Source organism: Eschrichtius robustus, chromosome X (assembly GCF_028021215.1).
Source record: "Eschrichtius robustus isolate mEscRob2 chromosome X, mEscRob2.pri, whole genome shotgun sequence".
Lineage (NCBI taxonomy): Eukaryota > Metazoa > Chordata > Mammalia > Artiodactyla > Eschrichtiidae > Eschrichtius > Eschrichtius robustus.
In genome coordinates, this window is record NC_090845.1 from 73585596 (window position 1) to 73612666 (window position 27071).

The window sequence follows — 27071 nt, forward strand, 5'->3', positions numbered from 1 at the left end:
CAAGATTGCTTTGGCTATTCGGGGTCTTTTGTGTTTCCATAGAAATTGTGATTTTTTTTGTTCTAGTTCTGTGAAAAATGCCAGTGGTAGTTTGATAGGGATTGCATTGAATCTGTAGATTGCTTTGGGTAGTAGAGTCATTTTCACAATGTTGATTCTTCCAATCCAAGAACATGGTATATCTCTCCATCTGTTTGTATCATCTTTAATTTCTTTCATCAGTGTCTTATAATTTTCTGGATACAGGTCTTTTGTCTCCTTAGGTAGGTTTATTCCCAGATATTTTATTCTTTTTGTTGCAATGGTAAACGGGAGTGTTTTCTTAAATTCACTTTCAGATTTTTCATCATTAATGTATAGAAATGCAAGAGAATTCTGTGCTTTAATTTTGTATCCTGCTACTTTACCAAATTCATTGATTAGGTCTAGTAGTATTCTGGTAGCATCTTTAGGATTCTCTATGTATAGTATCATGTCATCTGCAAACAGTGACAGCTTTACTTCTTCTTTTCCGTTTGGGATTCCTTTTATTTCTTTTTCTTCTATGATTGCCTGTAGTTTTCTTTCTTTGTGACATCTTTGTCTGGTTTTGGTATCAAGGTGATGGTGGCCTCGTAGAATGAGTTTGGGAGTGTTCCTCCCTCTGCAATATTTTGGAAGAGTTTGAGAAGGATAGGTGTTAGCTCTTCTCTAAATGCTTCATAGAATTCGCCTGTGAAGCCATCTGGTCCTGGGCTTTTGTTTGTTGGAAGATTTTTAATCAGAGTTTCAATTTCAGTGCTTGTGATTGGTCTGTTCATATTTTCTATTTCTTCCTGGATCAGTCTCGGCAGGTTGTGCATTTCTAAGAATCTGTCCATTTCTTCCAGCTTGTAGATTTTATTGGCATAGAGTTGCTTGTAGTAATCTCTCATTATCGTTTGTATTTTTGCAGAGTCAGTGGTTACTTCTCCTTTATCATTTCTAATTCTGTTGATTTAAGTCTTCTCTCTTTTTCTCTTGATGAGTCTGGCTAATGGTTTATCAATTTTGTTTATCTTCTCAAAGAACCAGCTTTTAGTTTTATTGATCTTTGCTATTGTCTCCTTCATTTCTTTTTCATTTATGTCTGATCTGATCTTTATGATTTCTTTCCTTCTAGCTTTGGGGTTTTTTTGTTCTTCTTTCTCTAATTGCTTTAGGTGCAAGGTTGGGTTGTTTATTCGCGATGTTTCCTGTTTCTTGAGGTAGGATTATATAGCTATAACCTTCCCTCTTAGAACTGCTTTTGCTGCATCCCATAGGTTTTGGGTCATTGTGTCTCCATTGTCATTTGTTTCTAGGTATTTTTTGATTTCCCCTTTGATTTATCCAGTGATCACTTCGTTATTAAGTAGTGTATTGTGTAGCCTCCATGTGTTTGTATTTTTTACAGATCTTTTCCTGTAAGTGATATGTAGTCTCATAGCTTTGTGGTCGGAAAAGATACTTAACACGATTTCAATTTTCTTAATTTTACCAAGGCTTGATTTATGAGCCAAGATATGATCTATCCTGGAGAATGTTCCACGAGCACTTGAGAAAAATGTGTATTCTGTTGTTTTTGGGTGGAATGTCCTATAAATATCAATTAAGTCCATCTTGTTTAATGTAGCATTTAAAGCTTGTGTTTCCTTATTTATTTTCATTTTGGATGATCTGTCCATTGGTGAAAGTGGGGTGTTAAAGTCCCCTACTATGATTGTGTTGCTGTCGATTTCCCCTTTTATGGCTGTTAGTATTTGCCTTATGTATTGAGGTGCTCCTATGTTGGGTGCATATATATTTACAATTGTTTTACCTTCCTCTTGGATCGATCCCTTGATCATTATGTAGTGTCCTTCTTTGTCTCTTGTAATAGTCTTTATTTTAAAGTCTATTTTGTCTGATATGAGAATTGCTACTCCAGCTTTCTTTTGATTTCCATTTGCATGGAATATCTTTTTCCATCCCCTCGCTTTCAGTCTGTATGTGTCTCTAGGTCTGAAGTGGGTCTCTTGTACACAGCATATATATGGGTCTTGTTTTTGTATCCATTCAGCCAGTCTGTGTCTTTTGGTGGGAGCATTTAATCCATTTACATTTAAGGTAATTATCGATATGTATGTTCCTATTCCCATTTTCTTAAATGTTTTGGGTTTGTTATTGTCGGTGTTTTCCTTCTCTTGTATTTCTTGCCTAGAGTAGTTCCTTTAGCATTTGTTGTAAAGCTGGTTTGGTGGTGCTGAACTCTCTCAGCTTTTGCTTGTCTGTAAAGCTTTTAATTTCTCCATCAAATCTGAATGAGATCCTTGCTGGGTAGAGTAATCTTGGTTGTAGGTTTTTCTCTTTCATCACTTTAAGTATATCCTGCCACTCCCTTCTGGCTTGCAGAGTTTCTGCTGAAAGATAAGCTGTTACTCATATGGGGATTCCCTTGTGTGTTATTTGTTGTTTTTCCCTTGCTGCTTTTAATATATTTTCTTTATATTTAATTTTTGATAGTTTGAGTAATATGTTCTTGGCGTGTTTCTCCTTGGATTTATCCTGTATGGGACTCTATGTGCTTCCAGGACTTGATTAACTATTTCCTTTCCCATAATGGGGAAGTTTTCAACTATAATCTCTTCAAATATATTCTCAGTCCCTTTCTTTTTCTCTTCTTCTGGGACCCCTATAATTCGAATGTTGGTGCATTTAATGTTGTCCCAGAGGTCTCTGAGACTGTCCTCAGTTCTTTTCATTCTTTTTTCTTTATTCTGCTCTGCAGTAGTTATTTCCACCATTTTATCTTCCAGGTCACTTATCCATTCTTCTGCCTCAGTAATTGCGCTATTGAACCCGTCTGGAGTATTTTTAATTTCATTTATTGTGTGTATCATCGTTGCTTGGTTCCTCTTTAGTTCTATGTCCTTGTTAAATGTTTCTTGCATTTTGTCTATTCTATTTCCAAGATTTTAGATCATCCTTACTATCATTATTCTGAATTCTTTTTCAGGTAGACTACCTATTTCCTCTTCATTTGTTAGGTCTGGTGTGTTTTGACCCTGCTCCTTCATCTGTTGTGTGTTTTTCTGTCTTCTCATTTTGCTTATCTTACTGTGTTTGGGGTCTCCTTTTCACAGGCTGCAGGTTCATAGTTCCCGTTGTTTTTGGTATCTGTCCCCAGTGGCTAAGGTTGGTTCAGTGGGTTGTGTAGGCTTCCTGGTGGAGGAGACTAGTGCCTGTGTTCTGGTGGATGAGGCTGGATCTTGTCTTTCTGGTGGGCACATCCACGTCTGGTGGTGTGCTTTGGGGTGTCTGTGGCCTTATTATGATTTTAGGCAGCCTCTCTGCTAATGGATGGAGCTGTGTTCCTGTCTTGCTAGTTGTTTGGCATAGGGTGTCCAGCACTGTAGCTTGCTGGTCGTTGAGTGAAGGTGGGTCTTGATGTTGAGATAGAGATCGCTGAGAGATTTTCGCCATTTGGTATTACGTTGAGCTGGGAGGTCTCTTGTGGACCAGTGTCCTGAAGTTGGCTCTCCCACCTCAGAGGCACAGCCCTGATGCCTGGCTGGAGCACCAAGAGCCTTTCATCCGCATGGCTCAGAGTAAAAGAGAAAAAAAAATAGAAAGAAAGAAAGAAAGAGGATAAAATAAAATCAAATCAAATAAAGCTATTATAAAGCAAAGCTATACAGACAAAATCTCACCCAGAAGCATACACGTATACACTCATAAAAAAGGTAAAGGGGAAAAATTAATATATCCTGCTCCCAAATTCCACCTCCTGAATTTGGGATGATTCCTTGTCTATTCAGGTATTCAACAGATGCAGGCACATCAAGTTGTTTGTGGAGTTTTAATCTGCTGCTTCTGAGGCTGCTGGGAGAGATTTCCCTTTCTCTTCTTTTTTCGCACAGCTCCCGGGGTTCAGCTTTGGATTTGGACCCGCCTCTGCGTGTAGGTCGCCTGATGGCGTCTGTTCCCTGCCCAGACAGAATGGGATTAAAGGAGCAGCGGCTTCGGGGGCTCTGGCTCACTCAGGCGGGGGGGAGGGAAGGATACGGATGCCGGGTGAGCCTGTGGTGGCAGAGGCCAGCGTGACGTTGCACCAGCCCAAGGCATGCCATACGTTCTCCCGGGGAAGTTGTCCCCGGATCACGGAAGCCTGGCTGTAGCGGGCTGCACGGGCTCCCGGGAGGGGCGGTGTGGAGAGTGACCTTTGCTCGCACACAGGCTTTTTGTTGGCGGCAGCAGCAGACTTAGCGTCTCATGCCTGTCTCTGGGGTCCACGCTGATAGCCGCGGCTCGCGCCCGTTTCTGGAGTTTATTTAGGCGGTGCTCTGAATCCCCTCTCCTTGCACGTCGTGAAACAAAGAGGCAAGAAAAAGTCTCTTGCCTCTTCGGCAGCTCCTGACTTTTTCCCGGACTCCCTCCGGGCTAGCTAAGGTGCACTAACCCCTTCAGGCTGTGTTCACGCCGCCAACCCCATTCCTCTCCCTGGGATCCGACCGAAGCCCGAGCCTCAGATCCCAGCCCCCACCCGCCCTGGCACGTGAGCAGACAAGCCTCTCGGGCTGTTGAGTGCTGGTCGGCACTGATCCTCTGTGCGGGAGTCTCTCAGCTTTTCCATCCACACCCCTGTGGCTGAGCTCTCCTCTGTGGCACCGAAATTTCCCCCCTCTGCCATCCGCAGTCTCCGCCCATGAAGGGGCTTCCTAGTGTGTGGAAACCTTTCTTCCTTCACGGCTCCCTCCCACTGGTGCAGGTCCCGTCCCTATTCTTTTGTCTCTGTTATTTCTTTTTTCTTTTGCCCTACCCAAATACGTGGGGCGTTTCTTGCCTTTTGGGAGGTCTGACGTCTTCTGCCCGCGTTCAGTGGGTGTTCTGTAGGAGCTGTTCCACGTGTAGATGTATTTCTAATGTATCTGTGGGTAGGAAGGTGATCTCCGCGTCTTACTCTTCCGCCATCTTGCCCCGAGTCCTTCTTCTTTTCTTATTTGGATAACTTTTATTTCTTTTTCTTCTCTGATTGCCATGGTTAGGACTTGCAAAACTATGTTCAATAATAGAGGTGAGAGTGGACATCATTGTCTTGTTCCTGATCTTAGAGGAAATGCTTTCAATTTTTCACCATTGAGAATGATGTTTGCTCTGGGTGTGTTTTATATGGCTTTTATTATGTTGAATTATATTCCCATTATGCCAACTTTCTGGAGAGTTTTTTCATAAATGTGTTTTGAAATTTGTCACAAGCTTTTTCCACATCTATTGAGTTGATCATATGGTTTTTATTCTCTAATTTGTTTATATGGTGTACTACATTGATTGATTTGCGTATATTGTGGAATCCTTGCATCCCTTGGATAAATCCAACTTGCTCATGGTGTATGATCCTTTTAATGAGTTGTTGGATTCTGTTTGCCAGTATTTTGTTGATAATTTTTTCGTCTATGTTCATCATTGATATTGGTCTGTAATTTTCTTTTTTTATAATATCTTTTCCTGGTTTTGGTATCATGGTGTTGATGGCCTAAGAGAATGAGTTTGGAAGTGTTCCTTCCTCTACAATTTTTTGGAAGAGTTTGAGAAGGATGGGTGTTAGTGCTTCTCTAAATGTTTCATAGAATTCACCTGTGAAGTCATCTGGTCCTGGACTTTCTTTTCTTGGAAGATTTTTAATCACAGTTTCAATTTCATTACTTGTGATTTCTGTTCATATTTTCTATTTCTTCCTGGTTCAGTCTTGGAAGGTTATGCCTTTCTAAGAATTTGTCCATTTCTTCCAGGTTTTCCATTTTATTGGCATATAGTTGCCTGTAATATTCTCTTGTGATGCTCTATACTTCTTCAGTGTCTGTTGTACCTTCTCCTTTTTCATTTCTGATTTTATTGATTTGAGTCTTCTCCCAGTTTTTCTTGATAAGTTTGGCTAAAGTTTTAGCAGTTTTGTTTCTCTTCTCAAAGAACCAGCTTTTAGTTTTATTGATCTTTGCTAGTGTTTTCTTTGTTTCTATTTCAATAATTCTGCTCTGATTTTTATGATTTCTTTCCTCCTACTTACTTTCGGTTTTTCTTTTTTTCTTCTTTCTCTAGTTGCTTTACGTGTAAACTTAGATTGCTTATTTGAGATTTTTCTTGTTTCTTGAAGTAGGATAGTATTCCTATTAACTTCCCTCTTAGAATTGCTTTTGCTGCATCCCATAGATTTTGGGTCATTTTGTTTTTGTTGTGATTTGTTTCTAGGAATTTTTTGATTTCCTCTTTGATTTCTTCAGTGATTTCTTGATTATTTAGGAGCATATTGTTTAGCCTCCATGTGTTTGTATTTTTTACATTTTTTTTCCTGCAGTTGATTTCTAATCTCATTGCGTTTGGTCTGAAAAGATGCTTGATACAATTTCAATTTTCTTAAATTTACCAAGGCTTGATTTGTTACCCAAGATATGATCTATCCTGGATAATGTTCCATGTGCACTTGAGAAGAATGTGTATTCTGTTTTTTTCAGATGGAATGTCATATCAATATCAATTAAATCTCTCTGGTCTATTGTGTCATTTAAAGCTGTGTTTCCATATTAATTTTCTGTGTAAATTGGTGTAAGTGAGGTGTTAAAGTCCCCCACTATCATTGTGTTACTGTCAATTTCCCCGTTTATATCTGTTAGCATTTGCCTTATGTATTGAGGTGCTCCTATGTTGGGTGAAATATGTTTATAATTGTTATATCTTCTTCTTGGATTTATCCCTTCATCATTATGTAGTGTCCTTCTTTGTCTCTTGTAATCATCTTTAGTTTAAAGTCTATTATGTCTGATATGAGAATTGCTACTCCAGCTTTCTTTTGATTTCCATTTGCATGGAATACCTTTTTCCATCCCCTCACTTTCAGTCTGTATGTGTCTCTAGGTCTGAAGTGGGTCTCTTGTAGACAGCATATATATGGGTCTTGTTTTTGTATCCATTCAGCCAGTCTATGTCTTTTGTTTGGAGCATTTAATCCATTCATATTTAAGGTAGTTATCGACATGTATATTCCTATTAACATTTTCTTAATTGTTTTGGGTTTGTTTTTGTAGGTCCTTTTCTCCTCCTGTTTTTCCCCTTAGAGAAGTTCCTTTAGCATTTGTTGTAGAGCTGGTTTGGTGGTGCTGAATTCTTTTAGCTTTTGCTTGTCTGTAAAGTTTTTAATTTCTCCATCATATCTGTATCAGATCTTTGCTAAGTAGAGTAATCTTGGTTGTAGGTTTTTCCCTTTCGTCCTTTTAAATATATCCTGCCACTCCCTTCTCGCCTGCAGAGTTTCTGCTGAAAAGTTGGCTGACAACCTTATGGGGATTCCCTTGTATATTATTTGTTGCTTTTCCCTTGCTGCTTTTAATATTTTTTCTTTGTATTTAATTTTTGATAGTTTGATTATGTGTCTTAGCATATTTCTCTTTGGGTTTATCCTGTATAGGACTCTCTGCACTTCCTGGACTTGTTTGACTGTTTCATTTCCCATGTTAGGGAATTTTTCGACTATAGTCTCTTCAAATATTTTGTGAGACTGTTGCTTTTTCTCTTCTTACTCTTGGCCCCTATAATTCGAATGTTGGTGCATTTATTGTTGTCCCAGCGGTCTCTGAGACTGTCCTCAATTCTTTTCATTCTTTTTCCTTTATTCTGCTTCGTGGTAGTTATTTCTACCATTCTATCTTCCAGCTCACTTATCCGTTCTTCTGCCTCAGTTATTTTGCTATTAATTCCTTCCTGAGTTCTTTTAATTTCATTTATTGTGTTTTTCATCACTGTTTGTTTGCTCTTTAGTTCTTCCAGGTCCTTTTTAAATGTTTCTTGTGTTTTCTCCATTCTACTTCCAAGATTTTGGATTATCTTTACTATCATTACTCTGAATTCTTGTTTATGGAGACTGCCTCTTCCCTCTTCAATGTTTTGGTCTTGTGGATTTTTACCTTGCTCCTTCATCTGCTGCATATTTCTCTGTCTTCTCATTTTGCTTAACTTACTGTGTTTGGGTCTCTTTTCCATAGGCTGCAGGGTCGCAGTTCCTCTTATTTCTGTTGTCTTCCCCCAGTGGGTTAGGTTGGTCCAGTGGTTTGTGTAGGCTTCCTGGTGGGGGTACTGGTGCCTCTGTTCCTGTGGGTCAAAGTGGATCTTTTCCCTCTGAAGGGCAAGGCCACATCCAGTGGTGTGTTTTGGGGTGTTTGTGAGCTTGGTATGACTTTAGGCCATCTGTCTGATACTGGGTCGGTTTGTGGTCCTGTCTTGCTAGTTGTTTGGTGTGAGGTGTCCAGCAGTGGGGCTTGATTGCCGTTAGGTGGAGCCGGGTCTTAGTGTTCAGATGGAGACCACTGGGAAAGCTTCACCGCTTAATATTCCACGGTGTCAGGAGTTCTCTGGTGGTCCAATGTCCTGGACTTGGCTCTCCTACCTTGGAGGCTCATGTCCATATCCTGGTTGGAGCACCAAGACCCTGCACGCTGCACTGTGTGCAAGAGAAAGAAAAATAAAAAACGAACAGACAAAACCCCTAGGCGAATGGTAAACGCAAAACTAAACAGGTAAAATCACACAAAGAAACTTACACACACACTCACAAAAGGAAAAGAAAATAAAAAGAAAAAAAAGAGAAAACAAAAAAGATGAGAGCAATCAAACCAATAAACAAACCCCAAAATTAAAACAGACAGTAAAAAATAAACTAACAAAAACAACAAACCCAAAACAAATCAAATGCAGAAAGCAAACTAAAAAAAGGCAAAGAAAGCATAAATGTAAAGACAAAGGAAAGATGAAAACAAAAGGAAAAATACAAAACAACAAAGAAGTAAAGTAGAAACAAAAAAATATAAAATATAGGTAAAAATAAGGTATAGCAAAACAAAGGAAAAAAACAAGGAAAAAACGTAGCAAAGAATTACAGTAGAAATAGGAAAATTAATAACTGAAATAAAAAATATATTAAAAGTAAAAGCATAAAAAAGAAAAGAAGTTAGTAAAAATAACAATTAAAAGAATAATTTAAAGAAGAGCAGCAACAGAACAAAGCAAAAAAAGTTGTAATAATATTTTCCTGTGGCCTCAGCTCTGTGTCCTGGCCCCCACAGTGAGCCACAGCCAATCCCTGCCTACAAAGGAAGTCCTCCACTACTTCTAGGTAAGTCTCTGGACATGCTGTGAGCACTGTGGGGCCAGCTCAGACTCTGACCTGGCCTTACTCCCACATGTACTTACCTGCAAAGTCCACAGTTGCCCCCAAATTCCACAGCCTCAGTTGTGGGAATACTCATTGTCTCTTCAGATATTCCATAGATGCAGGGTTTACCAAGGCGACTGCGGCGATTAATCCACTGCTCCCGTGGCTGCACAGAGAGAGTCCCTTCCTCTTCTTTGGTCACACAACCCCTGGAGTTCAGCTTTGGTTTTTGCCCTGCCTCTGCATGTCAGCCACGCTTAGGCGTTTGTTCCCTACCCAGGCAAGAGGGGGCAAAAGCAGTGGCTAATTAGGGCTCACTTGCTCACTCAGGCTGGAGAGATGGAGGGATACGGCAGTCACATTTGGGATGTGTGGGGAGTGCCTGTGGCAGCAGAGGCCAGCAGGAAGTTTCAACAGCCTGAAGCAGGCCGTTTGCTCTCCTGGGGAAGTTGGCCCTGGATCGCGGGACCCTTGGCAGTGGCAGGTTGCACAAGGTGCAGGGTGAGGGCAGTGACCTCCACTTGCACATAGGATCCTTGATGGCAGTGGTGACAGCAGTTGCCCGCTTCTGGGGACTGAGATAACAGCCATGGCTCATGCCCACCTTTGGAGCTTTCATAGGCAGTGCCTTGCCATCTGTGAACGCAAGGAACAGGAAGCTCCTATGGCAGGCCTGTCCCTCTCCTTGTGCACCCTGCGACAATGGTCTCTTGCCTCTCTGGCAGACCCAGGCATTTTTCCGGACTCCCTCCCAGCTAGCTGTGGTGCACTAACCCCCTCAGGCTGTCTTCACGCAGCCAATCCCAGTCCTCTCCCTGGGGTCTGACCCCAGTCCTCTCCTTGGGGTCTGACCTCTGAAGTCTCAGCACCCAGCCCCCACCCCTCCCAGCGGGTGAGCAGACAAGCATCTCAGGCTGGTGAATGCTAGTTGGCACCAATCCTCTGTGTGGGAATCTCTTCACTTTGCCCTCTGCATCCCTGTTGCTGCTCTCTCTGAGGCTTCACAGCTCCCCCCCACACCCCATTCCTGCCAGTGAAAGGGCTTCCTAGTGTGTGGAAACTTTTCCTCCTTCACAGCTCTTTTCTAGAGGTGCAGGTCTCATCCTGATTCCTTTGTCTCCTTTTTTCTTCTTTTTTTCTTTTGCACTATCCAGTTACATGGAGATTTTCTTGCCTTTTTGGAAGTGTGAGGTTTTCTGCCAGCGTTCAGTAGGTGTTCTGTAGGAGTTGTTCTACATGTGGATGTATTTTTGATGCATTTGTGGGGAGGAAGGTGATCTCCATGTCTTATTCCTCCGCCATCTTTGAAAAACTCCTTCTAGTATATTTTTCACTTCAGTTATTGTGTTGTTCATCTCTGTTTGTTTGTTCTTTAGTTCTTCTAGGACTTTGTTAAACATTTCTTGTATAGTCTGAATCTGTACCTCCATTCTTTTTCCAAGATCTTGTATCATCTTCAGTGTCATTACTCTGACTTCTTTTTCCAGTAGGTTGCCTATCTCCACTTCACTTAGTTTTTCTTTTGGGATTTTATCTTGTTCCTTCATCTGGGACATATTCCTCTACCATCTCATTTTGTCTAAGTTTCTGTGGTTGTGGTTTCTGTTCCACAGGCTATAGGACTGTAGTTCTTGCTTCTGCTGTCTGTCCTCTGGTGGATAAGGCTGTCTAAGAGGCTTATGCAGGCTTCCTGGTGGTAGGCTTGGTTCTTGCCCTGACTTTGATTCTTATGATAATCTCTGTCTTCTCTAAGTAGCCAAGGCTGTAGAAACAGGTTCTATCCATAATCAGGAAGTTATGCCTTTTGAAGGAGCCATGTTGTTAGGTCCTTTGACTTATTCTATGTAATGTGGGATTATATACTTTTGTGGTAGGCAGAATTCTGTAATAACCACCAATAATGCACCCTTTTGTATAATCCTTTGAGTTGTGTATAAGGCCTGTGAATATGATGCACAGTGACTCCCATGGTTACTAATCATTTACCTATTAAACAAGGTTATCCTAAGTAGGCCTGGCCTAATAATGTGAGCCCTTTACTAAAAGGTAAAACATTATAAAGATTCTCCTGCTGATCTTGAAGAAGAAAACTACCATCTTCTGGAGGTGGTGAATAGATTGTAGAAGATGGGAGTAGCACCCAGTTGACAGCCAGAAGGAAAGTGGGGACCTCAGTCCTACAACCACATGACACAGTATTCTGCCAACAACCAGTGAGCTGGAAAAAGGACCCTGGGCCTTAGATGAGATTTCAGCCTTGTCAAACTTGATTTCAACCTTGTGAGACCCTTAGGAGGGAATCCAACTACACCGTGCCTGGAGTTCCAACCCACAGAAGCTGTAAGATAATAAATGGTTGTTGTTTTGTGGTAATTTGTTATCCAGCAATAGAAAACTAATAATACAACTTTCAACTGTATTTTATTTTCACAATCATGGAGTGTCATAAATTTTTGATCACTTAGATCCATAAACCCAATGAAATGATGGTTAAAAAAGTGAGAGAAGGAGGCTTTCAAAGTTATATTTCAGGAAAGTAGGACTTGCTACAGACCAAAAGAAGAATCCTTTTGCCCTTTCCTTGTCTACATACTGGGAAAAAATGTCTGCTGTTTAATTTTTCAGGGATCCAGAATATCAAGGGTATCTAAACCACTTCAAATCCTTGGAATCCTTCCTCAAGCAAGTCAGGTGTTGTCTTTCTATTATGTACCCATATATTGGTCTAAAGGGTTAAGACCAGTCAGAAGCATCTGTGTACACACAATGGGGGAACCATTAATTAATAGACTAGCAGCATTTTAGATACCTTCTCTTATTTACCATTTTTCAATAAAAGATTTATGGCCTCTTCATCTCAAAATTCTACAGTCTGGTAGGGGGAGGCAAGAATAAATATAAAGATTTAACAAAATTAAATAATCAGTGCATAATGTCAGAAGAAAGTATAAAGTACCAGTTGAGTGGTGGAAACTGTAAGTTTCCACAAAAGGGAAAGATTATTTTAAGCTACATTATTCAGGCAGAGCTTCATGGCATAGCTAGGACTTAATAAGTATAATTGTTTTAATTCAATAAGTATAATTGAATAGAGGGAGAGAAGGAGGAATGATGTTCTGATGAAAGAAAATGATGTGTGAACAATCATGCAGATAAGAAGTAATGTGTGTTTGAGGTCAGTGAATAAATAGACCTGCTTGCCTGGAAGGGGAGAGTATGTTTGTGAGTGACAAGGTTGTAAACGTAGGTTGGTGCCAGATTGTGGAAGACTTTGAATATCAACTTAAAGAGTAAATTCCACAGGCATTACATGCTCTGTCATCTTGAGGAGGACACTATTAATTTTCATTTATACGTCTCTGTAAAATTGAAGAAGGTAGTTGTTATACCTCTCTTCCTCCGTAGCAAGAAAAAGAGAAGAGTTGGGCTTTACCACTAGAAGGAAAGAGTCCCGATGACAGAGATGATAGCTCCACTGCTCTGCACTGAGAAGGTCATATCTATAGTACTATTTCACTTCTGGATACTATATTTTAGAAGGGGCACTAACCAAGTAGAGCAAGTCCAGGGAAGACCTCAAAGCAAATTATATCTCTTATGAAAACTTGGGTTTTGGAGGTGAATTGGCATGTCTTGCCTTACGGGATGATTGATTACCCCTTATGTTTTTGATAGGCTTTTAGGAATAATGCCTTACATGGAGGAGACTTCATTGAGTGTTGCCTTTGCAACCTCAACTATGATAACCATTGAACTGCTTTCATTTTTCCTCAAGCATCAGCAAACAGCTATTATAAATGGAACCTGTTTAATATATACTGAGCAAAAAACATTTCTGAACTAGGGGCAGCAGCTGCTGGTGGTGTGTGTGATTGCTTGAGCCCTCATAATTTCAGGCTTAAAAACTACAGATATTATCAGAATCTAATATCACACCTCTTCTCTTAAATAAGACTCCAGAGACATAATTTGATTGTATCACTTGCTAGTTCTACAAAAAACAACAACAAAAATATGCTTAAGTTTCTGTTCTATTCTTAAGGCCACTCTTCACTACATGATTGAGGCTACTTAGTAAAAATTTAGAAACACAGAGTGCTTTCAAAATTAAATGGGAGCAGTGGAGTAGAAGCTTGTTGAAATGGAAAGAGTGCCAAAATGTAAACAAATGATCTAGGTTCTTATCCTCACTCTGCTGTTTTCTTAATTTTTTAAATTGAAGTATAGTTGATTTACAATATTATATTAGTTTCAGATGTAAACATTGTGACAATATTTTTATAGATTAAACTCAATTTAAAGTTAATATAAAATATTGGCTATATTCCCTCTGCTGTACAAAATATCTTTGTAGCTTATTTATTTTATACATAGTAGTTTGTGCATCATAATCCCCTACCCTTATTTTGCCCCTCCCCCCTCCCTCTCTCCACTGGTAAGCACTAGTTTGTTCTCTATAACTGTGAATCTGTTTCTGTTTTGCTGTATTCATTCCTTTGTTTTATTGTTTATATATAAGTGATAACATACAGTATTTGTCTTTCTCTGTCTGACTTATTTCACTAAGCATTATATCGTACAGGTACATCCATGTTGTTGCAAATGACTAAATTTCATTCTCCTTTATGGCTGAGTAGTTTTCCATCATATATATATCTCACATCTTCTTTATCCATTCATTAGTTGATGGGCACTTGGGTGGCTACCAAGTCTTGGCTATTGTAATAGTGCTGCTATGAACACTGGGGTGTGTGTATCTTTTTGAATTAGTGTTTTCATTTTCTTTGTATATATAGCTAGGAGTGGAATTGCTGGGTCATATGGCAGTTCTATTTTTAGTTTTTGAGGGACCTCCATGCTGTTTTCAATAATGGCTGCACCAATTTACATTCCCACCAACAGTGTAAAAGGGTTCCCTTTTCTCCATATCCTGTCCAACATTTGTTATTTGTAAATAGTTTGATGATAGCCATTCTGACAGATCTGAGGCAGTATACCCCTGTGGTTTTAATTAATTAATTTATTTATTTATTTTTGGCTGTGTTGGGTCTCGTTTCTGTGTGAGGGCTTTCTCTAGTTGCAGCAAGCGGGGGCCACTCTTCATCGCGGTGCACAGGCCTCTCACTATCGCGGCCTCTCTTGTTGTGGAGCATAGGCTCCAGACACGCAGGCTCAGTAGTTGTGGCTCACGGGCCCAGTTGTTCCGCGGCATGTGGGATCTTCCCAGACCAGGGCTCGAACCCGTGTCCCCTGCACTGGCAGGCGGATTCTCAACCACTGCACCACCAGGGAAGCCCACCTTGTGGTTTTGATTTGCATTTCTCTGATACTTAGCAATGATGAGCATCCTTCATGTGCCTGTTAGCCATCTGTATGTCTTCTTTGGAAAACTGTCCATTCAGGTCTTCTGCCCATTTTTTAATTGGGGTGTTTGAGTTTTTTGAGCTATTTATATATTTTGGATATTAACCCCTTGTCAGTCTCATCATTTGCAGATACTTTCTCCCATTCCATAGGTTGTCTTTTCACTTTGTTGATCATTTCCTTTCCTGTGCAAAAGGTTTTCAGTTCAGTTAGGTCTCATTTGTTCATTTTTACTTCTATTTCTTTTGCTTTAGGAAACTGATCCAAGAAAATGTTGCTGTGATTTATGTCATAGAGTGTCCTGCCTATGTTCTCTTCTAGGAGTTTTATGGTTTCAGGTCTTACAGTTAGGTCTTTAATCCATTCTGAGTATATTTTTGTATATAGTGTGAGGAAATGTTCTAATCTCATTCTTTTATAAGTAGCTTTCCTGTTTTCCCAGCACCACTTGTTGAAGAGACTGTCTTTTCTCCATTGTATATTCTTGCCTCCTTTGTCATAGATTAATTGACCATAGACACGTGGGTTTATTTCTGGGCTTTCAATTCTGTTCCATCAATATATGTGTCTGCTTTTGTGCCAGTACCATGCTGTTTTGATCACTGTAGCTTTGTAGTATAGTCTGAAGTCAGGGAGCATGATACCTCCAGCTTTGCTTTTTTTTCCTCAAGATTTCTTTGGAAATTTGGAGTCTTATGTGGTTACCTATAAATTTTAGGATCTTTTTTCAGTTCTTTGAAAAATGTCATGGGTGTATGGATATTTTAAAAATATTAATTCTTCCAATCCAAGAACATGGGATATCTTTCCACTTCCTTATATCATCTTCAATCTCCTTTATCAATGTTTTTTAGTTTACAGAGTAAAGGTCTTTCACCTCATTGATTAAATTTATTCCTAGATATTTTATTCTTTTTGATGTGATTTTGAATGGGATTGTTTTTTTTTTACTTTACTTTCTCTTTTTGATAGTTCATTATTACTGTATAGAAATCTACAGATCCCCTTCTCCACCTTTTAATGTCATCTTTTATATCTTCATGTTTATCACTTCACTGATTATTGTAGTTATAATTGCTTTTACAATCTTTGTCTTTTAATATTCTTGCTAGCTTATTTAAGTGGTTGTACCACAGCCTTTACTATATATTTGCTTTAATAGTGGAATTTTTCCTTTTCTATAAATTCTTACTTCTTGTTCTAGCCTTTTTTTTTCCACATAGAGAGGACACTTTAACATTTCTTTTAGGGTAGGTTTAGTATTTGATGAACTCTTAGGTTTTCTTGTCTGAGAAATTATTTATCTCTCCTTCAATTCTATGTGATAATCTTACTGGTTAGAGTTTCCTAACATTGCAGGTTTTTTCCCTTTCATTATTTTAAATATATCTTTCTGCTCCCTTCTGGCCTGCAAAGTTTCTGCAGAAAAATCAGCTGATACCCTTATACAGGTTCCCTTTTATATGACTCTTTGTTTTATTCTTGCTTCCTTTAGAATTTTCCCTTTACCTTATCATTTGCCATTTTAATTATGATTTGTCTTGGGGTGAGTCTCTTTGGGTTCATCTTGTTTGGGATTCTCTGTGCTTCCTGTGCCTGGGCATCTCTTTCCTTCTTCAGGTTTGGGAAGTTTTCTACAATAATTTCATCAAATACATTTTTGGTGCCTTTCTCTCTCTCTTCTCCCTCTGGGTCCCATATAATGTCAACATTGGTACACTTGATGTTGTCTTAGAGGTCTCTTAAACTGTTCTCATTTTTTATTTGTTTTTCTTTTTGCTCTTCTTATTGGTTGATTTCCATCATTCCATTTTCCAGATCACTTATGCATTCTTCTGTATCACCTGCTGTTAATTCCTTCTAGTATGTTTTTCATTTAATTTACTGTATTATTCAGCTCTGACTGGTTCCTTCTTATATTGCTAAATGTGTATTATGTTGTTCTGGATGGAATGTTTTATATATACTTATTAAATCTTTCTTGTCTAATGTGTCAATTAAGACCAGTGCTTCCTTATTGATTTTCTGTCTTGATGATCTGTTTATTGGTGTAAATGGGGTGTTTAAGTCCCCTAGTATAGTTGTGTTACTTTCAATTTTTCCCTTTAAGTTTGTTAATATTTGCTGTATGTATTTACATACTTCTATCTTGGGTGCAAATATATTTACAATTGTTATAGCTTCTTATTGAATTGATCCCTTTTTCGTTATGTAATGTCCTTTGTTGTCTCTTGCTAAGTTGTTTTAAAGTCTATTTTTCCTGATAATAAGTATTGCTACTCCAGCTTTCTTTTCATTTACATTTGTATGGAATACCTTTTTCCATCCCCTCACTATCAGTCTGTGGGTGCTTTAGATCTGAAGTGAGTCTCTTGTAGGCAGCATATAGATGGTTCTTGTTATTTTATCCATTCAACCACTCTGTCTTTTAATTGGAGCATTTAGTTCATCTACATTTAAAATAATTACAGATAGGTATGTAGTTATTGCCATTTTGGTTATTGTTTTCATGGTGTTTTGTGGTTCTCTTTTGTGCCTTTCTTCTTTGCTCTCTTCCCTTGTGATTTGATGACTAACTTTACTGTTATGCTTGGATTATTTTTTCTTCTTCTGCATGTATCTATTATAGATATTTGTTTTTTGATTGCATGAGGTATATATATTTAAGTTGATGATCCTTTAAGTTCAAACACATTCTAAAAACTGCCTTTTCACTCCGCTCTCCACGTTTAATGTTTTTGACATCATATTTTACATCTTCTTGTTTTTGGCATACTTAAGCTCTTATTGTGGGTGTAGATAATTTTACTAATTTTTGTCTTTTAACCTTTCTACTTAAAGAAGTTCCTTTAACATTTCTGGGAAAGCCAGTTTAGTGGTGCTGAACTCTTTTAGCTTTTGCTTGTCAGGGAAACTCTTTATTTCTCCTTCAAATATGAATGATAGTCTTGCCTGGTAGAGTATTCTTGGTGTTAGGTTTTTCCTTTCATCATTTTGAATATACCATGCCACTTCCTTCTGGCCTGCAAAGTTGCTGCTGAAAAGTCTGCTGATTGCCTTATGGGAGTTCCCTTCCATGTAACTAGTTGCTTTTCCCTTGCTACTTTTAAGATTTTCTTTTTATCTTTAATTTTTGTCATTTTAATGACAATGTGTCTTGGTGTGGATCTCTTTGTTTTCATCTTGTTTGACTCTCTGTGCTTCCTGGGCCTGGCTGTCCATCTTCCTTTCCAAGTTAGAGAAGTTTCCAGCTATTATCTCTTGATATATATTCTCTGCCATCTTTCTCTCTTTCTTCTCCTTCTGAGACCCCCTATAATGCAAATGTTAGTATGCTTGATGTTGGCACAAAAGTCTCTTAAACTATCCTCATTTTTTTAAATCTTTTTTTCTTTCTATTCAGCTTAGTTGAGTTCCACTGCTCTGTCTTCCAGTTTTCTGAGCCATTCCTTTGATTTATCTGATCTATTGCATATTCCTTCTAGTTACTTTATTTCAGTTATTCATTGAATTCTTCGTGTCTGTTTGGTTCCTCTTTATGTTTCCTAACTCTATGTGAAATTTTCACTCATCCCAAGTTTGTTGAGCACCTTTATAATCATTAAATTGAACTCTTTATTGGGTAGATTGCTTATCTCCACTATGCTTAGTTCTTCTGGGATTTCATCTTGTTCCCTCATTGGAACATATTCCTTTGTTACCTCATTTTGTCTAATTCTTAGTTTTTATTTCTATATATTAAGTAGGGCAGTTACTTTTCCCAGTCTTGGAGAACTGGCTTTATGTAAGAGATGTCTTACGGGGCCCAGCATCACACTGCCCTCTGGTCACCAAAACTATATGCTCTAGTGGTTCCCCCTATGTGGGCTCTTCTGTTGTGGCAAGGCTGACTACTGTGGACATGCCAGTAGGTGGAGATGGTCCCTGGCCCAGTTGGCTGTCATCCTCTGCCTCCTGCAGAGGCACTAACCCACTGGTGGTTGTGACCAGTCTCAGGACAGCTGCTTGCAGGGACCAGGGAATTCCTGGGCTGTTGCTGGACCATTAGTAGATGGGGTTGTGTCCCCACATTGCTACCTTCCTGGCCTGGTGTGTCCTGCGACTGGTGTGTCCTGGGACTGGTGCTGACTGGCTTGTGGGTGGGCAATACCCATGTGCTAATGGGCTAGAGTGAGCACTCCAAAATGGCACTTGCCAGCACCAGTGTCTTTGTGGTAGAATGATCTTCAAAATGGCCACCACCAACATCTATGTCCCCATAGGGAGTCCCAGTTGCCTTCTGCCTCTCTGGGAGGCTCTCTAAAATCAACAAGTGTATTGGACCCATACTCCTTTCCACTTACTGCTTCCATGCTGGGCCTCAGAGTGTGTGATCTTTTCCATGAACCCTTTAAGAGTAGAGTCTTTTTCCTACAGCCCTCTGGCTCTCCTATATGCAAGCCCCACTGATCTTCCAAGGCAGATATTCTGGATGCTTGTCTTCTAGGTGCAGGATCCTTTAGCTGGGGTGCCCTAAGTGGGGCTTGGACACCTAGATCGTTTGGGAGAAGCTCTGCAATTGTGATTATCCTCCATTTATAGGTCACCTACCCAGGAGTGTGGGTCTGACTATACCACATATCTGCCCTTCTTATCCTTCTTGTTGTGTTTTCATTTTTTTATCTTTTGTCATGGAAAATATTTTTGTGCTAATTTTCAGGTAGTTCTCATCAATACTTGCTCTGTAAATAGTTGTAATTTGCGTGTGCCCATGGAGGAGGTGAGCTCAGGATTTCCGACTCTTCCACCTTGGTCACAACCCCACCTTATCGAGCTTTAAATCAGAAAACATCTGGTGTCTTATTTATCAGGTTCACCCAATGTAAGTCCCAAACTGGGAAGGTGCCCCAAAGGAAGTACAGTTCCTTGCAGTCTTGGCATAGAATCTGTAATTCAATATCTAATATACATTAGAGATTATCCCCATGCCAGTTGTTTATCACTTAATCTCTGGAAGTACTTTTTTTCCTAAGTGTGCACACCCTCAGTTTTTTTCATGGAATCTGGTTGCAAAATAATATTCAGTTTACATGACTAGTGTTCATAACCAAGTGTCTTATTATACAATCTATGACATAAATTAAGACATACCTACAATGTGCCATGTTTGAGTATATGCATGAACACATGTACTTGTGTCTTTCAATTCAAGTGTTATATAATCATACGACCATATAATTAATATTTATGTTTTATTATTTCAACATACAAAATAGGCAGATCTGGCCCTGAGAAAAGTTTTGAAGCAACAGGTTTGTCTGACATCTCTTATACCTCATTAAAGGTTAATCTTCATGTGACATGCCTGCCTGTGCTCCCTTTCAATAAGGCCTTCATTTCAAGATTTCACTCTATACCCATCCTGGTGATGGTTTTTATCATAAATGGATGTTGAATTTTTTCAAATGATTTTTCTGCATCTATTGAGATGATCACAATGATTTTTTTATCTTTCTCTTTGTTAATGTGATGTATCACATTGATTGATTTGAGGATGTTGGAGCATCTTTGCGTCCTTGAAATAAATCCCCCTTGATCATGATGTATGATCCCTTTAATGTGATATTGAATTGGTTTGCTAATGTTTTGCTGAGGATTTTTCCATGTATGCTTATCAGGGATATTGACCTGTAGTTGTTTTCTCATGGAATCCTTGTCTAGTTTTGTTATCCAGGTAATGCTGGCTTCATAAAATGAGTTTGGAAGTTTTCTCTCCCTTTCTATTTTTGGTAGAGTTTGAGAAGGATTGGTGCTAAGTTGTCTTTGAATGTTTCGTGGAACTCCCCAAGAAAGCCATCTGGTTCTGGATTTTTGTTTGTTGGGAGGTTTTTGATTAGTGATTCAATCTCCTTACTATTAATCAGTCTGTTTAGATTTTCTATTTCTTCATTATTCAGTCTTGGAGGGCTGTATTTCTAGGAATTTATCCATTTCTTGTAGGTTGTTCAGTTTACTGGTGTAAGTCTCTTGGTCCTTTGTATTTCTGTGATATCAGTTGTAACGTCTCCTATTTCATTGCCGTTTATATTTATCTGAGTCTTCTCTTTTTTTCTCCTGGTTTGTTTAGCTAAACTTTTATCAATTTTGTTTATGTTTCCAAAAGCTACCTGGTAGTTTCATTGATCTTTTCTGTTATCTTTTTAGTCTCTAAGTCATTTCTGCTCTGATCTTTGTTATTTCCTTCCTTCTACTAATTTTAGGCTTCATTTTTTTCCCTTCTTGTTCTGTTTCCTTGAGGTGTAAAGCTATGTTGTTCATTTGAGATCTTTCTTCTCCCTTGATATAGGCATTTATCATTATGAACTTCCCTCTTAGTTTCTTTTACTTCACTGCATACATTTTATGTTGCATTTCCATTTTCATTTATCTCAAGGTATTTTTTAGTTTCTCTTTTGTTTTTTTCTTTGACCCACTGGTTGTTCAGTCACATAGTAGTAAATCTCCACATACTTGTGAATTTTCCAGTTTTCTTTTGTAATTGATTATTAGTTTCATGCTACCATGGTCAGAAAAGATGCTTGATATGACTTAAATCTTAAATTTAATGACTCATTTTGTGGTCTAACATATGATCTATCCTGAAAAATGTTCCATATATGCCAGAGAAGAATGTGTATTCTGTTGCATTTGGTTGGAATATTCTGCACGTTTCTGTTAAGTTTATTTGGGTTAATGTGTCATTTATTGCCAATGTTTCCTTATTGATGTTCTGACTGTATTATCTATCCATTGAAGAAAGTTGGGTATTAATTCCCCCTAAAATTATCATGCTGCTCTCTATTTCTACCTTTATGTCTGTTAACATTTCCTTTATATACTTAGGTGCTCCTATGTTGGGTGCATACATATTTATAAATTTCATATCCTTTTGTTTGACCACTTTATCATTATATAATGACCTTCTTTGACTCTAATTTCAATCTTTGTCTTAAGGTATATTTTGTCTGATATAAGTATAGCTACCCCAGCTTATTTTTGGTTTCCATTTGCATGAAATAACTTTTATCATCCTTCCACTCTCACTCTGTGTGTGTCATTAGATTTGAAGTGTGTCTCTTCCAGGCAGCATATAAATGGTTCTTATGTTTTATCCATTCAGTCACTCTTTGTCTTTTGATTGGATTGTTTGTTTTATTTACATTTAAATTAATTATTTATAGATATGACCTTCCATTTTGTTAATTATTTTCTGGCTGTTTGCAATTTTTCTGTTCTGTTCGTCTCTTGCTGTCTTACTTTGTGATTTGATGATTTTATGTAATAGTATGTTTTTTTTTTTTGTTTTTTTTTGTTTTTTTTAAACATCTTTATTGAAGTATAATTGCCTTACAATGGTGTGTTAGCTTCTGCTTTATAACAAAGTGAATCAGTTATACATATACAATATGTTCCCATTTCTCTTCCCTCTTGCATCTCCCTCCCTCCAACCCTCCCCATCCCACCCCTCTAGGTGGTCACAAAGCACCGAGCTGATCTCCCTGTGCTATGCGGCTGCTTCCCACTAGTTATCTATTTTACATTTGGTAGTGTATATATGTCCATGACACTCTCTTACCCTGTCACATCTCACCCCACCCCCTCCCCATATCCTCAAGTCTATTCTCTAGTAGGTCTGTGTCTTTATTCCCGTCTTGCCACTAGGTTCTTCATGGCCTTTTTTTCCCCTTAGATTCCGTATATATGTGTTAGCATACTGCATTTGTTTTTCTCTTTCTGACTTACTTAACTCTGTATGACAGACTCTAACTCCATCCACCTCATTACAAATACCTCCATTTCATTTCTTTTTATGGCTGAGTAATATTCCATTGTATATATGTGCCACATCTTCTTTATCCATTCATCTGTCGATGGACATTTAGGTTGCTTCCATGTCCTGGCTATTGTAAATAGAGCTGCAATGAACATTTTGGTACATGACTCTTTTTGAACTATGGTTTTCTCAGGGTATATGCCCAGTAGTGGGATTGCTGGGTCGTACGGTAGTTCTATTTGTAGTTTTTTCAGGAACCTCCATACTGTTCTCCATAGTGGCTGTATCAATTTACATTCCCACCAACAGTGCAAGAGTGTTCCCTTTCCTCCACACCCTCTCCAGCATTTATTGTTTCTAGATTTTTTGATGATGGCCATTCTGACCGGTGTGAGATGATATCTCATTGTAGTTTTGATTTGCATTTCTCTAATGATTAATGATGTTGAGCATTCTTTCATGTGTCTGTAGGCCATCTGTATATCTTCTTTGGAGAAATGTCTATTTAGGTCTTCTGCCCATTTTTGGATTGGGTTGTTCGTTTTTTTGTTATTGAGCTGCATGAGCTGCTTGTAAATCTTGGAGATTAATCCTTTGTCAGTTGCTTCATTTGCAAATATTTTCTCCCATTCTGATGGTTGTCTTTTGGTCTTGTTTATGGTTTCCTTTGCTGTGCAAAAGCTTTTAAGTTTCATTAGGTCCCATTTGTTTATTTGTGTTCTTATTTCCATTTCTCTGGGAGCTGGGTCAAAAAGAATCTTGCTGTGATGTATGTCATAGAGTGTTCTGCCCATGTTTTCCTGTAAGAGTTTGATAGTGTCTGCCCTTACACTTAGGTCTTTAATCCATTTTGAGTTTATTTTTGTGCATGGTGTCAGGGAGTGTTCTAATTTCATACTTTTACATGTAGCTGTCCAATTTTCCCAGCACCACTTATTGAAGAGGCTGTCTTTTCTCCACTGTATATGCTTGCCTCCTTTATCAAAGATAAGGTGACCATATGTGTGTGGGTTTATCTCTGGGCTTTCTATCCTGTTCCATTGATCTATATTTCTGTTTTTGTGCCAGTACCAAACTGCCTTGATTACTGAAGCTTTGTAGTATAGTCTGAAGTCAGGGAGCCTGATTCCCCAGCTCCATTTTTCGTTCTCAAGATTGCTTTGGCTATTCGGGGTCTTTTGTGTTTCCATACAAATTGTGAAATTTTTTTGTTCTAGTTCTGTGAAAAATGCCAGTGGTAGTTTGATAGGGATTGCATTGAATCTGTAGATTGCTTTGGGTAGTAGAGTCATTTTCACAATGTTGATTCTTCCAATCCAGGAACATGGTATATCTCTCCATCTATTTGTATCATCTTTAATTTCTTTCATCAGTGTCTTATAATTTTCTGTATACAGGTCTTTTGTCTCCTTAGGTAGGTTTATTCCTAGATATTTTATTCTTTTTGTTGCAATGGTAAACGGGAGTGTTTTCTTAATTTCACTTTCAGATTTTTCGTCATTAGTGTACAGAAATGCAAGAGATTTCTGTGCATTAATTTTGTATCCTGCTACTTTACCAAATTCATTAATTAGCTCTAGGAGTTTTCTGGTAGCATCTTTAGGATTCTCTATGTATAGTATCATGTCATCTGCAAATAGTGACAGCTTTACTTCTTCTTTTCCGATTTGGATTCCTTTTATTTCTTTGTCTTCTCTGATTGCTGTGGCTAACACTTCCAAAACTATGTTGAATAATAGTGGTGAGAGTGGGCAACCTTGTCTTGTTCCTGATCTTAGTGGACATGGTTTCAGTTTTTCACCATTGAGGACGATGTTGGCTGTGGCTTTGTCATATATGGCCTTTATTATGTTGAGGAAAGTTCCCTCTATGCCTACTTTCTGCAGGGCTTTTATCATAAATGGGTGTGGAATTTTGTCGAAAGCTTTCTCTGCATCTATTGAGATGATCATATGGTTTTTCTCCTTCAATTTGTTAATATGGTGTATCACATTGATTGATTTGCGTATGTTGAAGAATCCTTGCATTCCTGGGATAAACCCCACTTGATCATGGTGTATGATCCTTTTAATGTGCTGTTGGATTCTGTTTGCTAGTATTTTGTAGAGGCATTTTGCATCTATGTTCATCAGTGATATTGGCCTGTAGTTTTCTTTCTTTGTGACATCTTTGTTTGGTTTTGGTATCAGGGTGATGGTGGCCTCGTAGAATGAGTTTGGGAGTGTTCCTCCCTCTGCAATATCTTGGAAGAGTTTGAGAAGGATAGGTGTTAGCTCTTCTCTAAATGTTTGATAGAATTCGCCTGTGAAGCCATCTGGTCCTGGGCTTTTGTTTGTTGGAAGATTTTTAATCACAGTTTCAATTTAAGTGCTTGTGATTGGTCTGTTCATATTTTCTATTTCTTCCTGGTTCAGTCTTGGCAGTTTGTGCATTTCTAAGAATCTGTCCATTTCTTCCAGGTTGTCCATTTTATTGGCATAGAGTTGCTTGTAGTAATCTCTCATGATCTTTTGTATTTCTGCAGTGTCAGTGGTTACTTCTCCTTTTTCATTTCTAATTCTATTGATTTGAGTCTTCTCCCTTTTTCTCTTGATGAGTCTGGCTAATGATTTATCAATTTTGTTTATCTTCTCAAAGAACCAGCTTTTAGTTTCATTGATTTTTGCTATTGTTTCCTTCATTTCTTTTTCATTTATTTCTGACCTAATCTTTATGATTTCTTTCCTTCTGCTGGCTTTGGGGGTTTTTTGTTCTTCTTTCTCTAATTGCTTTAGGTGCAAGGTTAGGTTGTTTATTCGAGATGTTTCCTGTTTCTTGAGGCAGGCTTGTATTGCTATAAACTTCCCTCTTAGCACTGCTTTTGCTGCGTCCCATAGGTTTTGGGTTGTCGTATCTCCATTGTCATTTGTTTCTAGGTATTTTTTGATTTCCCCTTTGATTTCTTCAGTGACCACTTCGTTATTAAGTAGTGTATTGTGTAGCCTCAATGTGTTTGTATTTTTTACAGATCTTTTCCTGTAATTGATATCTAGTCTCATAGCGTTGTGGTCGGAAAAGATACTTGATACGATTTCAATTTTCTTAAATTTACCAAGGCTTGATTTGTGACCCAAGATATGATCTATCCTGGAGAATGTTTCATGGGCACTTGAGAAAAATGTGTATTCTGTTGTTTTTGGGTGGAATGTCCTATAAATATTAATTAAGTCCATCTTGTTTAATGTATCATTTAAAGCTTGTGTTTCCTTATTTATTTTCATTTTGGGTGATCTGTCCATTGGTGAAAGTGGGGTGTTAAAGTCCCCTACTATGATTGTGTTGCTGTCGATTTCCCCTTTTATGGCTGTTAGTATTTGCCTTATGTATTGAGGTGCTCCTATGTTGGGTGCATATATATTTACAATTGTAATACCTTCCTCTTGGATGGATCCCTTGATCATTATATAGTGTCCTTCTTTGTCTCTTGTAATAGTCTTTATTTTAAAGTCTATTTTGTCTGATATGAGAATTGCTACTCCAGCTTTCTTTTGATTTCCATTTGCATGGAATATCTTTTTCCATCCCCTCACTTTCAGTCTGTATGTGTCTCTAGGTCTGAAGTGGGTCTCTTGTACACAGCATATATATGGGTCTTGTTTTTGTATCCATTCAGCCAGCCTGTGTCTTTTGGTGGGAGCATTTAATCCATTTACATTCAAGGTAATTATCGATATGTATGTTCCTATTCCCATTTTCTTAAACGTTTTGCGTTTGTTATTGTAGGTGTTTTCCTTCTCTTGTGTTTCTTGCCTAGAGAAGTTCCTTTAGCAGTTGTTGTAAAGCTGGTTTGGTGGTGCTGAACTCTCTCAGCTTTTGCTTGTCTGTAAAGGTTTTAATTTCTCCATCAAATCTGAATGAGATCCTTGCTGGGTAGAGTAATCTTGGTTGTAGGTTTTTCTCCTTCATCACTTTAAGTATATCCTGCCACTCCCTTCTGGCTTGCAGAGTTTCTGCTGAAAGATCAGATGTTAACCTTATGGGGATTCCCTTGTGTATTATTTGTTTTTTTTTCCCTTGCTGCCTTTAATATGTTTTCCTTATATTTAATTTTTGACAGTTTGATTAATATGTGTCTTGGCGTGTTTCTCCTTGGGTTTATCTTGTATGGGACTCTCTGTGCTTCCAGGACTTGGTTAACTATTTCCTTTCCCATATTAGGGAAGTTTTCAACTATAATCTCTTCAAATATTTTCTCAGTCCCTTTCTTTTTCTCTTCTTCTTCTGGGACCCCTATAATTCGAATGTTGGTGCGTTTAATGTTGTCCCAGAGGTCTCTGAGACTGTCCTCAGTTCTTTTCATTCTTTTTTCTTTATCCTGCTCTGCAGTAGTTATTTCCACCATTTTATCTTCCAGGTCACTTATCCTTTCTTCTGCCTCAGTTATTCTGCTATTGATCCCGTCTAGAGTATTTTTAATTTCATTTATTGTGTTTTTCATCGTTGCTTGGTTCCTCTTTAGTTCTTCTACGTCCTTGTTAAATATTTCTTGCATTTTGTCTATTCTATTTCCCAGATTTTGGATCATCCTTACTATCATTATTCTGAATTCTTTTTCAGGTAGACTACCTATTTCCTCTTCATTTGTTAAGTCTGGTGTGTTTTGACCCTGTTCCTTCATCTGCTGTGTGTTTTTCTGTCATCTCATTTTGCTTATCTTACTGTGTTTGGGGTCTCCTTTTCACAGGCTGCAGGTTCGTT